The following is a 13,509-nucleotide window of genomic DNA, read 5'->3' on the forward strand; positions in this document are numbered from 1 at the left end:
ACCTAGTCCAGTGGCTCAGACTTGTACCCAGAAGCCTTCATGGACCTTTACTTATTGAGTGCTTGACCTTCAATTAGACCTAATGCAAGGAGAGAAGCTATAACCCGAGGGCCAGCTATATAGTGCACGTAACCTGCTCTCACCTTCTCACTCTGCCTTAATGCTGGCAATCCCTCTACACCATTGCCTTAAGCCAAACACAGGGGCTGCTGCTTACTGGCTTGTTCCCCATGGCTGGCTCAGCCTACTTTCTTTTTTTATTTTTTTTATTTTTTATTTTTTGGTTTTTCGAGACAGGGTCTCTCTGTGTAGCCTTGGCCATCCTGGACTCACTTTGTAGACCAGGCTGGCCTCGAACTCACAGCGATTCGCCTGCCTCTGCCTCCCGAGTGCTGGGATTAAAGGCGTGCGCCACCACGCCCGGCTTCAGCCTACTTTCTTATAACATCCAGAACCACCTGCCTATGGGTGGCATGGCCCACAGTGAGCTGGGCCTCCTATAGCAATCATCAATCAAGAAAATGCACCATAGGCTTACCCATAGGCCAGTCTGGTGGGGGAGCTTTCTCGATTGAGCTTTCTTTGTCCAAAAGAACTCTAGCTTGTTTCAAGTTGACATGACACTAGCCACACAGTACGGATTTGCTTATGCTTGGAACAGCTTTACTTAAGTGCAAATTTGGGGAAATAACACATAAGGAATCTGGTTTATAGCTCAATTAAAAATTATTTAATTAGCCAGGCGTGGTGGTGCATGCCTGTAACCCCGGCCCTTGGGAAGCAGGGGCAGGCAGATCACTCTGAGTTTGAGGCCAGCCTGGTCTACAAAGCCCATCCAGGACAGCCAAGGCTACATAGAGAGACCCTGTCTCAAAAAACCAAAAAAAAAAAAAAAATTTAATTTTATGGGTTCGTGACGTTTTATAGGTTACGTAGTACTTATAGAAACATTCACCCATTTATCCCTTAACACTCACTGTCTTAGTTTTCTTCTGTGGTGATAAAGACCATGGCCAAAGACAATGTGGGAAAGAAAGGGTTTAATTCACCTTATAGGTTATAGTCCTTCATGAGGGGAAGTCAGAGCAGGAACCTGGACGCAGGAACTGAAGAGAGGCCATGGAGGAGTGCTGCTTACTGCCTTGCTCCCCAGGCCTTGCTCAGCCTGCTTTCTTATACAACCAGGACAGCTGTCCAGGAGTGACACTGCCTTCTTCCCAGATCTGTGTCAAGTTGACATGAAAATAGCCAGCATACCTACAAAGTCAGTAAACTGGGGGTTGCTTCCACTTTTCAAATGTTAAAACAGGGTTAGAGACCTATAGTGCGACAGGAGATCTCACTGTGACTACACTGTTAGGACTGAGGCCTGCACCCAGAAAATGGGTTTCCGATCCCATGCTCCATGCATCTGCTGTCTACATCAGTCTCAGAAAAGAGAAGGACATCGTTTTCAGTTTGTTGTTGTTGTTGTTGTTGTTGTGTGTGTGTGTGTGTAGAATTTCAAGCACACACATAGAACAGTAAACTCTCATACAAATATCACCCAGATTCTAAAAAGGACAACCTTACAATCACTCCTGTTTCACCCTCCCCAAGCCAATTACTGAAGTAACCCCCTCAAGTCGTATCCTGGCTCTTTGAAGTTTAAGGCCAAGATGATCTTTTTAAGAACATAAAATTGTCTTGCCCTTCACAAGTGGCCACGTCCTATCTTTAGCTTTAATTGGAAAACTGAGGAGGATGGATGCCGGCCGGCCTGAAGAGCACTCCTTTTCTTGCCAAGATGTGAGGAAGTGAAAAGCAAAACAATTGACCTCTTTCCCAGAAGACTTTGCTGAGAAACACGGTCCTCTTTTAAAAGCCACCTTTGCTACATGACAGACGAAATGCACATCTCTTTTGTCCTCCGAGTTTCCATTCTATGTCTTTTCTCCAAGCTGAAGATTGACAGATATTTATTGCACATGAGGCACGAGTACCTTTCCTAAAGCTGGTTTTAACAGAATGGCTCATAGCTGTCTGCCGCATTCTCCTAAATATGAGTGTGCAACGCAGGGTGACACGAGTGCCTAGTGTGAAGGACACCATTTCTCCATGCACTCTGAGTGTCGCAGTTGGCGTTTCCACTGCTGTGACGAAACGCCATGACCAAGAGCAACTTGGGGAGGAAAACACCCGACAGGCTTGTCAGCCTACAGCCCGGCGTTCTCAGGCATTTTCTTCATTGAGGCTTCCTCCTCCCGATGCCCACAGCTTGTGTCACACTGACATGAAACTAGCTGGCAACTGAGGGAGGGCTATGCTCATGGATTTAACAAGCTTTTCCTTCCCCACCAGGACATCTCTCTGTTAGGAGCACTGTTACTTCACAGTCACTGATCCTTACAGTTCATAGGGACACAGACTACAGCTGTAAAGTTCATACCGAAAGATACTAAAAAATCTTGTTTTTTTTTCTAATTTATCAAAATCCTCTAATTCTTTTTGCTAGAAGCTTGTACCTACATATAAAATACTATGTTTCATAGTGTCCGGCAAGATTTTGTGCCTGAGGACTGGTTCTTTCCTGAGGCTCTGATACACGTTTAGAAGGGATATAGTGTGATCCCAAAGAGAGACTTAGACTGTGTGATGCTTTAGTCACAATGAGAAAGCTTTGGCCATGCAGATTTATTCATTCATTTGATGACAAATATTTACTCAAGAGCTACTACCCTCAGTTGTTCCAAGGATGCAATGATGAACAAGACAGATGCAGTCCCACTCCTACAAGTGGAAGTTTGCCAGATAGGTATTGTCATCTTTTGAGACCTCAAAATTGTCATCATTCAAAAACAGTGGAAGGTAACACTCCAGCCAATAAGTAACGGCCCTCAGAGGATTGTGTGTCACCTATAATCAAATGCATTTGTCTTCCCAGACAGAACATATACCACTCAGGGAGGTTTCCTGGGTGTGGTGGGAGCCACTATTTTTAGCAGTCAGGATGTAGGGAACGGTTGTGAGCTCGAGGGCAGTCTAGTCTACATAGCCGAGTTGCAGGCTACCCAGGGCTACATCGAGAGCTCCTGTGTCTCAAAGAGAGAGAGAGGGGGTGGGGATGAGGAAGGAAAGAGGAAGAAGGAGGCGAAGGTTTTCCAGGAGGTAACAATTACAATGTTTACAGATATAGTTTTGTTTTGGAGATGGTGGTTTCACTGTGTTGTCCACACTGGCCTCTAACTCCTGGTTCTGCATAGCCCTCCTGCCTCAGCCTCCTCTCGCTGGGACGACAAACATCACCACTACGCCTAACTATGTGTTGGGGCTGTATAATTTTATTCTTCTGCTTTCTTGTGCAAGGAGCCTCGTCCTGGGGCTGGGCAAATGGCTGGGCAGGTGAGTTTGAGCCCTGGGGTCCATATGGTGGAAGGAGAGAACTGACTTCTGAGGTCATCTTCTCACCTCTACATGTGCACCATGGTGCATGTATGAATGCACACACACACACACACACTCATACACACACACACTTACATGCACTCACACACTCACACGCACTCACAAATACTCATTTACTCACATACACACTCACGTGCACTCACTCATTCATACACACACACTCACATACATATTCAACACACACACTCACTCACTCATACACGCACACACACACACTCACACACATTCACACACTAACTCATACACACATACACTCACACACTCACACACATTCACACACTAACTCATACACACTCACACACACTCAAACACATAGTCATTAAAATTTTTAAACAGAATTTTATTCCTTTAGCCTGCAATTGTCATGTTTTCTGCCCTCTCCCTAGAGGGGTCCTTTTTGAGTGGGAACCCGTGAGAATTTGTAGCAAAATTTTGTCCTGGCCGTCTTTTAGCAACTGCAACATTCCCTGCAGCTGGTGAGGAACCTGGATTATAACCCATGGAAGAGTAAAGTGAAAGATTGCCACACCGAGAGTCACAGGGTATACTAGCTGAGCCACAAATTGCACCTGAAAAAACAGAAATGACAAAAGGGGGGGGGGTAGAGGAAAGAGGGTGGGGATTAGATTCTGTAATTAAAATTACTATATTGTTCTGTGACTGACAAACTAGATAAAGAGAGTTCTAAAATTAAAACTGGAACAGAGTCAATCTTTTTCTTTGCTTCTCCTTCCTTCCTTCCTTTCTTTCTTTCTTTCTTTCTTTCTTTCTTTCTACAGGGTTTCTCCATAGTCCTGGCTACAGAGTTCTAGAACTCACCATGTAGACCAGGCTGGCCTTGAACTCACAGAGACCCTGGCCTCTGTGTTGTAATCAAAGGCGTGTACCACCACAGCCAGCCTAGAAATCGAAGATAAATTTCATCATCTAGAAACACCAGAGGATGACTCGAGTTGCTAGCTTGACCCTGGTAGCCTGGGTCCTGCTAGCACTTGTGACAACTGATTCTCTTAACCACTCTATAGTTGGGTTTGCAATGTTCCAGAGCTCTTTCCCGTTGAAAGCAGTGCCTCAGATGTTTGTGTGTGTGGCCTGGCTGCCTCATGTGCCCATGGGAGTGATATCCAGGGACACCCATGTCTTGTGGATGCTGCACTTCATGCCCTTTTCCTGAACTTTATGTCTAGGAACACAGCTACAGTAAATAAGGTTCCCTTTTTCCTAAGGAGACTTGAGTTGCCTCCAGTCAGCAGCATAGCAGAATGGTGTGGTAAGTGAGAACAGGAGAGGAGAAAAATTCCACCAGCAAATGAACTGATGACCAGGCCACAGGATGAAATCTGGGTCCTCTAGAGATCCCAGCTCCGCTCTAGGATACCACAAAAGCTCAGCTGTCAGCCTGGACACCCCAGGGACAACTCCAGAAACTGGCTTTCACTCAGCATTAGAGGCAAATTTAGTTCATGCAGAGTAGAAAAACCGAACATTCTCCTCCCCGTGTTATGTGTAGGCATAAAACATAAAATTAAACTTTCAAAATGTATATATTTTAAGGTGAAATGATGATTGTTTAAAAATATTTTCTTCCTAAGTCATCCACATTTCTATGTATGCTGTTCTGATGGTTTGTCTGGAAGGGAGATGTGACAGGCACTAACCGCCTCAAGGGGGAGGGGGGCGAGGCCCCTGCTTTGTTGTTAGGGATTTCATCAAGATCAAGCATGGGCCGGACGTGGTGGCCTCTGCACTCGGGAGGGAGGCAGAGGCAGGTGGATCTCTGTGAATTCCAGACCAGCCTGGTCGACAAAGCAAGATCCAGGCAAGCCAGGGCCATACAGTGAGACCCTCCCTATCCAAAACGAAAACAAAAACAAAAAAATGCCCCCAAAACCATAGAGGTCCATTTACCCTGCACCCCATCACAGAACACTGGTGGGGGCAGAGCTAGAGAGGCCTTCAGACGCATCAGTACCTGACAAGGGCACACAAACTACTCTCTTTGCCAAGTGCAATCTTCACCTTTGAACTTCTGTCACTGTAGTCCCTTGCTTTAACTAGCCACAGCTGTGAGCACAGGCTAACGCGCAGTTAGCACTATTGGAAATTAGCGCTCAGGAATCTGATTTCTTACCTGATCTTTCTAACCGACTAGTCTTCATGCCTATTCAGCTCTTAAGAAATCACTCCTGTGCGGGCAGCCGGGACACGCTATGAGAAGCTACTGCAGCCTTGGCTAGATTTTCAGCCCTGGTTGCCTCCCAGGCCAGGTAATCAAATGATATAACTGCCCAGTTACACCTTGTGGCTGTGGCTTTTCCAGCCTGCCGAGTTGACAGAGAGCTCACTACTTCATATGGAAGTCCATCCCATCTCGGCAAGGCTGTTCAGAGTCATGAGAAGGGCATGCCTGGCAGGTAACTCCCAGCCAGTGGCTTCCACCCGGGTCTCTCTCTACACGCCTGCCTGGCAGAAACTTGACACCATCTAGTCCTTATCTTTCAAGTCTTCCCTTCCCCGGGCTGAACACCTACTGTTTACAGCTGAACACCTACTGTTTACAACTAGATTGTCATGGGATTAATTTTAGGTTTGATCAATGCTGCATATTATTTATTATCTTACTTGCTAGTATTTTTTGTTTTTGTCTTTTTTGTTTTTGTTTTTCGAGACAGGGTTTCTCTGTGTAGCCTTGGCTGTCCTGGATTCCCTTTGTAGACCAGGCTGGCCTTGAACTCACAGAGATCCACCTGCCTCTGCTTCCTGAGTGCTGGGATTAAAGGCGTGCGCCACCACGCCCGGCCACTTGCTAGTACTTTTTAACGTGGTTGCTTTGAGCACTGTTTTATCATACGGCAAAGCTATCAAATCCTAACCCAACGCAGTATTTTTCTAGTGCAACGTAGGCCTAGACACATTCAGTCTTTGAAAGAGTTACACTGTTGGCTTTTTTCAGGTTGAAATACCTAGAACCTCACCTCAAATATTCTCCAAAGTCAGGCTTCCCTCCTCAGTGTAGCCACGGGAGAGAAATGCAAGGTTCCTCATGCCTGGCCTATCTTATTTAGTTGATTTTATCCCCTTGTTTCAATGTATTACAATCGTATTGAAATGCAACAAATTTTTTAAAAAAATTAGGTCACTCCAGAGAAAGCCATTTCCCCTTAGACAGAGAGTCACTGCTTGGGTGAGTGAGTCAGAAGGGAGTTGCTTAACTGAGCCATCCAATCGAGAAGGGAGTTTGTGCCCTGACCCTGCTTTGCTCAGTAGCTCTTTTTAGACAACTATGAGAGAGCAGAGCGATCCTCTGTGGTCTGTGGGTACAGACCATAATTCCCAGGGCACCTAGGAAACAGCTAGGAACATGATCACTTTGGAGTAGTTCTTGTTGGCTCTTTTGCTAGCTCTGAGCTGTGGAAGAGGCGGACCCAGGACAGTCAGCGGCACAGAGGCAATCACGGTGGCTGGCGCTCTAGCAGGCATTTACTTCTCCATGTAGTCCCAGAGCCCTCAGCAGCCTTTCCAGACTTACTCCTCTCTTTTTTCATTAAGATATCAGATATTTCACTATTTATTCCTCAGGTGGGGGTGTGTAATGTGATTGCAGTGCCCACAAAGGTCAGAGGGTATGGGATCCCCTGGCACGGGAGTCGTAGGCAGTAGTGAGCCACTCAACATGGGTGCTAGGAACTGAACTCAGATCCTCAGTCAGAGCAGCCATGTGCTGCTAACTGCTGAACCACCTCTCTAGCCTGATTTGTCAGGGACTTCTTGGGAGCTTACCACATACTAGTGAGGCACACAGCAGGAAGGTGAGCGAGGCAAGTTTCCAAGCACATGAAAAAGAGGCAGAGAAAATGTACTTTCCAGAATATATAATAAACGGAACAGTCAGGGTAAGTGGTAGGGGGCTATGGATGCACACTAGAGATTGTCCCAGCTAAAGTGGAACACAAGAAAGCTGAAGTAAACACTTTAGGAAGTCCTTAAGGGTATGTGGGAATGGGCTAAACAAAAGGGGCCATTGAAGATTTGGAAAGATGGCTCAGGAGGTAAAGTGCAAGGAGGAGGACCTGAGTTTGTTTCCTCAGGACCCATGTAGAAGAAGCCAGATATGGCACCACACATTTGTGATCTAAGTACTGAGAAGGTGGAGATAGGCATATCCTCAGAGCTCCTTAGCCAGCCAGTTTAGCATAACCAGTAAGCTACAGGCTCAATGAGAGACCCTGTATCAAAAAATACAGTGGAGAGTTGCAGACGATGATGCTGATGTTGATTTTCTTGTCTCTAGATGCATATGGCAACTATACACACACGGAAAAGAGGGAGGAAAGAAAGGGAGAGGGGAAAGGGGGAGAGACAGATAGACTGTGACACACAGAAAGAGACAGGTTGGCCATGGAGCATTCTAGGAAGAGACCAACAAGAATAAGGCTTGAGGTCTGAGAGTGCTGTCTATGACCCGCCCTTCAGTATGTATGTGTGTGTGTGTGTTTATATACACTTTTTTTTTTGTTTTTTCAAGACAGGGTTTCTCTGTGTAGCCTTGACTATCCTGGCTTTGTAGACCAGGCTGGCCTTGAACTCACATCAATCCACCTGCCTCTGCCTCCCGAGTGCTGGGATTAAAGGTGTGTGTCACCATGCCCGGCTCTTCATATACTTTTTTATTAAAGGGAAGACAGAGGCTTCCTATGAGGTCACTGAGAAAGTATATAGCACAAGACTGTAGGCACTCAATTTTCTACCTCTATTCTTTCTGGCCATTTTGCAGCCATCTTTATAGTCCATATTCATGACACTGTACTTGCTATGGAGTTGGTATTCAACAAATAAAGTACTTCAAATCAAAATTTCACTGTCCACAAATTGTAATATGTATAAAGAATATGCTGTGATGTCTTACAGATGTGTGTAGGCCTGACTTAGATGTCTCAGAGCGCCTGCATTGTAGCCAAAGGCTTACTTTTCAGTCAAATTCTATTTTTCTCCTTGAAAATTTATTAAATCCAGATCCTTTTTACTTCTCAAAGCAGGTTCCTACCATACTATAGCCACCAAGGCTCAGTCTTCTGATAACTGTCCCCAGGCAGCTTCCCCAGGTGCCTGCTCGGCTCACAGGCAAGAACCCCAGGCCCCTCAGGCTCTGCCCAGGGACGTGGCGTTGTCGCTCCCTCCTAATGTGCTCAGCTGGAAGAGAACTGCAGCATGAGCAGACCAGTGACCCGTGAGGAACAAGAGCACATTAGATGAGCAGAGAGAGAAACCGGGCGTCGCCCAGGGGACATTGACAAGTGAGGTGACCTCAAGCTCTACTCTCAAATCAAAGTCCTCAAAACTCCTCTAAGCAAGAACATGTCAGGGCTCACCACAAAGACCAGCGCTTCCTGCAGGGAGAGGACAGAGGGTAAATCTAACAAGGAATGAAATCATGTGAAAGGACATTTGCTTTAGTATTTAAATTTCCACTTCAGAATTGAACAGAGGGAACGTGTAAAAACAAATGAAACAGAAAGCAAGAGACTTTCATATCACACACCAGTAATATAGTTGGAAAATTAAATGCAGGGTCAACGTGAAGAGAAGAAACCTAAATGGCTGATAAGCACCACACTGGTGATCAGGGACGTTCATGAAAACCCCAAAGAAATACTACTTTACATGCAAGCAATTAGCAAATATTAAGAACTCGGATAATCATTACTGGCAACTATAAAATGTTGCTAAGAGAAATTAAAGACCCGACGAATGTGGGGATGTGCTGTGTTCATGAGTTTCAACACTTAATAATGATGGCGACTTTCATACAATTGATCTATGGATCCGATGCAATACAAATTACATGCCCAGGATTTTTATTTTGCTAGAAATGAACAAATGGATTCCAAAGTCTACCTGGCAATACAACAGAAGTACAACGGGAAAAACGACTTTGCAAAAGAAGAATAAATTTGGAGTGTGGACGCTGTCTATTCTTATGACTTATTGTAAAGCTGCAGTAACCCAGACAGTACAGTGTGGTGCCATAAAAGAAAGACAAGCAGACCAAGAGCAGAATAAAGATGCTATGAACAGGCCCACATAGGTTCGTTTTCAAAAAGGTCTAAAGGCAGCTCAGCAGAGAAAGCAAGCCTTTTATGTGTGTGGTACCAGTGGAGCCTAGCAGGTGTTAGGCCCTGGGGTCTATCACCAGCAAGGAGGAAAATCTACTCAAAAAGTGAACTGATGCATGGAATCTAACAGATACAGCGAAATGTAAACCTTTTGACTTTTGAAGGATACACAACAGGAAAACAACAAGATAAACTACAACGTAGTTTTAAAACAAATGTAAAGCATTTCTCTGATTTGCCTTCAGGTTAAAAAAAAAAAAAAAAAAAAAAAAAACCTCTCAAAATTATAGGATTTGTACCTGGTTCCCACTCCCCAAAACAGTGCTCAGCAAAAACCAGGCAACTGACATCCTGCCACGGACACAAAGAAGTTGCACCTATTGGGCAGGCTGCAGGGAAGGGCGATGGCAAGGCTGTGTGGGCACCTATTGGGCTGGCTGCAGGGAAGGACATTGGCAAGGCTGTGTGGGCACTGAACTCTCATGAGCGACTAAAAGCCAGGACGTGCAGAGGGGACCAGCTGCCGCTGAGTCGGGGCCCAAGGACTGGGCTCTCAAGGAGGGTGGAGGCATCCTATTTTATGATGGTGGTCACTTCTTAGTGATTAAACTATATATTTGGTTTATGTACTTTTCTACCTCTGTGTTTTTATAGTAGCATTTTAAAGATTAAAAAAATAACAAGTTTTTTTTTTTTTTAAAGTGAAGTATACATTACCAGCTTTTAACAAGAAAGCTTGGCAAATTGTTTGGTCCTCACATAAACATAAACTTTGTGTGTTATTTTTGCATTAAAAATACAGTTGTGCTGACAGAATACCGTCCCTAAATTTACAGTGGCTGGGCCTTTACTTTTTGAGGGGAATACACTTTATTTTTGGTAATGTGGAAACTGCTTATTTATGCAGAGTGTTGGGTCTGCTTCCCACGGCATGTTTAGCTAGGATGCCCAGAGGCTTGCACAGGCAACTGCTCACACACAATTACTCAGAGGTCAGGTGCTGAGCAAAGGAGCCAGGGCTCAGACTTAGCTTTCCAAGGCCTAAAGGTGGTAGCATTCTTCTCTGAGATACAAAAACAGCTTACCCCCCTTTAAGTTGGGTGAGGGTTGCACCACGAAGGAACAAGGAGACACGACAGGTGACGGTACATAGTATGTGTGCGTTGGAGGCAGGGGATGGCGGGGAGCAGGAAGGTAAGGGAAGAGTTAAAAGAGAGGATGGCGAAATTGATCATGTGCTATGAATGTGTAAACATATAATAACAATAACAATAATAATAATAATAATAATAATAATGAAACATAGGAAATGATTCAAAGAGCTATTGGGTGGCTTCGCCAGCTTTTACTTGCTATTCTGCGTCTGGACAGCCCAGGCTGGCCTCAGACATACTGTATAGCCTTGTCTGACCTTGAACTCTAAGCCTAAGCCTCCTGAATTCTTGAACTACAGACTGTATCACTAATCCCAATTTACTATTTTTTTCCTCTCAAATAGTAAATAAAACTGTGAGATATTCTGGAATGGTTGCGGAGTAGGATGAGGCAGAATATTTAGTACTTAGGAATAATGGAAAGGTTAACATAGACTTTGGACAAATTTTACAGAAATCAAGCCTTAAAGAGCAAAACTCATCTCAGATTGGCGAGTGGAGCACTGAGGTTCTCCTAGAACAAGCGCCTACTACATTGAGCTTGATCTACACCCAGTGCACTGCTCAGAATCCCACACGTTCCATTTGAATTCCTCCAGGTGCCACTTGGAAATCCTAGTCCATAAATTTAATTGGTTATGAGTATAAATCCCCAAGATGCTTGTTTACTCTTCCTCGGTAGCATCAGATTGCTTTTAATAAGATAGTCAGGCTCTACAAAACATGCTTCCGAAAACCAAAAGCTAACTCAGTACTCTGAACACTCCAGCGCATTTCTCTAAGACGGTCCGCCTCCCTCTGCTTGGTATAAACAAACCTTAACCACCCTCCGCTCCCGTAGTACAGGCCTTTCCTCCTCCTCCTGCAGAAGCCTGGACAACATGCAACGCTGGCTGGTGTGAGAGAATACTGCTGCCATTATAAAAACAAGACTCCTCTAGTTGGAGTTAGTGTCAAGGCAGACATGTCTGTAAAACACAGCATACCTCAGTGAGTTCAAATGTTCAGACGAAGCTTTCCCAATTATCTCCCAATGATTTTTGTGCTACGCTGATGTCACAGCCATCTAAGAATGCCTCCTTGCCTCTGGCTTGAATGGCTTATGCCTTTCTTTCTACTCTGACACCCTTTGGTCTTTGGGCCACTTTCCCCCACATATAAGAAACTCCATACCATCCACCTGAAACTCCATACATAACACGCCATAATCCGAAATATCTGTTGCTTTTTTTTTTTAGATTTTTTTATTAATTTATTCATATTACATCTCGATTGTTAGCCCTTCCCCTGTTTCCTCCCATTCTTCCCTCCCTCCCATTTCTCCCCTTCTCCCCTCCCCTATGTCCATGACCTAGGGAGACCTCCTCCCCCTATACATGCTCTCAGAATATCAAGTCTCTTCTTAGTAACTAGCTATCCTTCCTCTGAGTGCCACCAGGTCTCCCCATCTGGGGGACATGGTCAGAAAAGGGGCACCAGAGTTCCTGTGAGAGTCAGATCTCACTCTCCACTCATGTTCGTCGGCTAGGTCTTGGTAGGGGTTCAAAAATATGGAACGCTTCACGAATTTGCGTGTCATCCTTGCGCAGGGGCCATGCTAATCTTCTCTGTATCGTTCCAATTTTAGTATATGTGCTGCCGAAGCGAGCACAAATATCTGTTGCTTTAATGGGCAGAGTTTCTGTGACACTAAAGCTGGAGCTCACCCTGGGTAGACACCCAAGGGCTGTGGACTCCATCTCTTCCATATGCTCAACACACACCATGTGAGGATCATTAGCACCTGAGACTAGACAAAGAGGAAACAGAACGCAACAATTGCTGCTTTCTGAATTAATTTCTACAAATCCACGAGAGTGCTGTGAAGAAAAATGCAAGGACCAGATCTGGGTTAGAGAAGGCTCCCTGTAACCTAACTGGAAGCGGGCAGAGAGACGAGCCCTCCCGGCACCAAGAAAACATTTTCAAAGGTGTAGAGGAGCGTGAGGCATATCCAGGAGACTGGCAGAAGATGAGAATGGAGGAGGCCAGAGTCAGGCAGATGTACGATGGGTGCACAATGGCGCAGCTCAGAAGGAGCAGAGCTGTGGAGGAGCAATCCGGAATGCAGCAGGAAGGCACAGTAGACATAAAAAAAAAAAAGGTTCATTATTTTTAAAAACTTTAAATTGCGTGGCTGGGCATGGTGATGCATGCCTTTAATCCCAGTAGAGGCAGGAGGATCGCTGTGAGTTCGAGGCCAGCCTGGTCTACAAAGCGAGTCTAGGACAGCCAAGGCCACACAGAGAAAACCTGTCTAAAAAAAAAAAAAAAAAAAAGTGTGTGTGTGAGACAGAGAGAGAGAGACAGACAGAGACAAAGAGAGAGAGCAACAGAGAGAGAGAGAGAGAGCGAGAGACAGAGAGACAGAGAGAGAAAGAGAGAGAGCGCCTGTGCCTGCAAGACCAGCGCCAATGGATTCCCCTGGAGCTAGAATTATATGTGGTTCTGAGCTTTCTGAGGAAGATGCTGGGAAGCAACTCAGACCCTCTGCGAGGGTAGCATGACTCTTAACTGCTGAGCCATGTCTCCAGCCCTCACACAGGAGTTTTTAAGCGAAGGTGGGGGATTAGAGGGAACAAGCCTAGGCAGCTGAGGCTCTTTCAGTCAGGATGGACTCCTCAGCTCTTTAGGAAGTGAAAGGACCAGGACCTGGGAGGGCCTGAGGGAGTGAAGAGGAAGGCACAGAGGGAAATGGCTGCTGGCTCGTCCACTGGGTAATCATCGGGTTACTGAGACTTGCATTGGTTTGGCCCAAG

General features: G+C 45.4%; 1 protein-coding gene and 1 non-coding gene across 6 annotated transcripts in view; both read right to left on the reverse strand.

Annotated features, from left to right (window-relative positions):
• Positions 1 to 13,509, reverse strand: part of Frmd5 (FERM domain containing 5) — a 271,347-nt gene that overhangs the window by 84,804 nt on the left and 173,034 nt on the right. The gene's annotated exons all lie outside the window — the stretch shown is intronic.
• Positions 12,256 to 12,362, reverse strand: LOC127188733 (U6 spliceosomal RNA). The gene has a single exon (XR_007830580.1). It is a non-coding gene; the product is annotated as a U6 spliceosomal RNA (small nuclear RNA).

This window comes from Acomys russatus, chromosome 4 (assembly GCF_903995435.1).
Source record: "Acomys russatus chromosome 4, mAcoRus1.1, whole genome shotgun sequence".
NCBI lineage: Eukaryota > Metazoa > Chordata > Mammalia > Rodentia > Muridae > Acomys > Acomys russatus.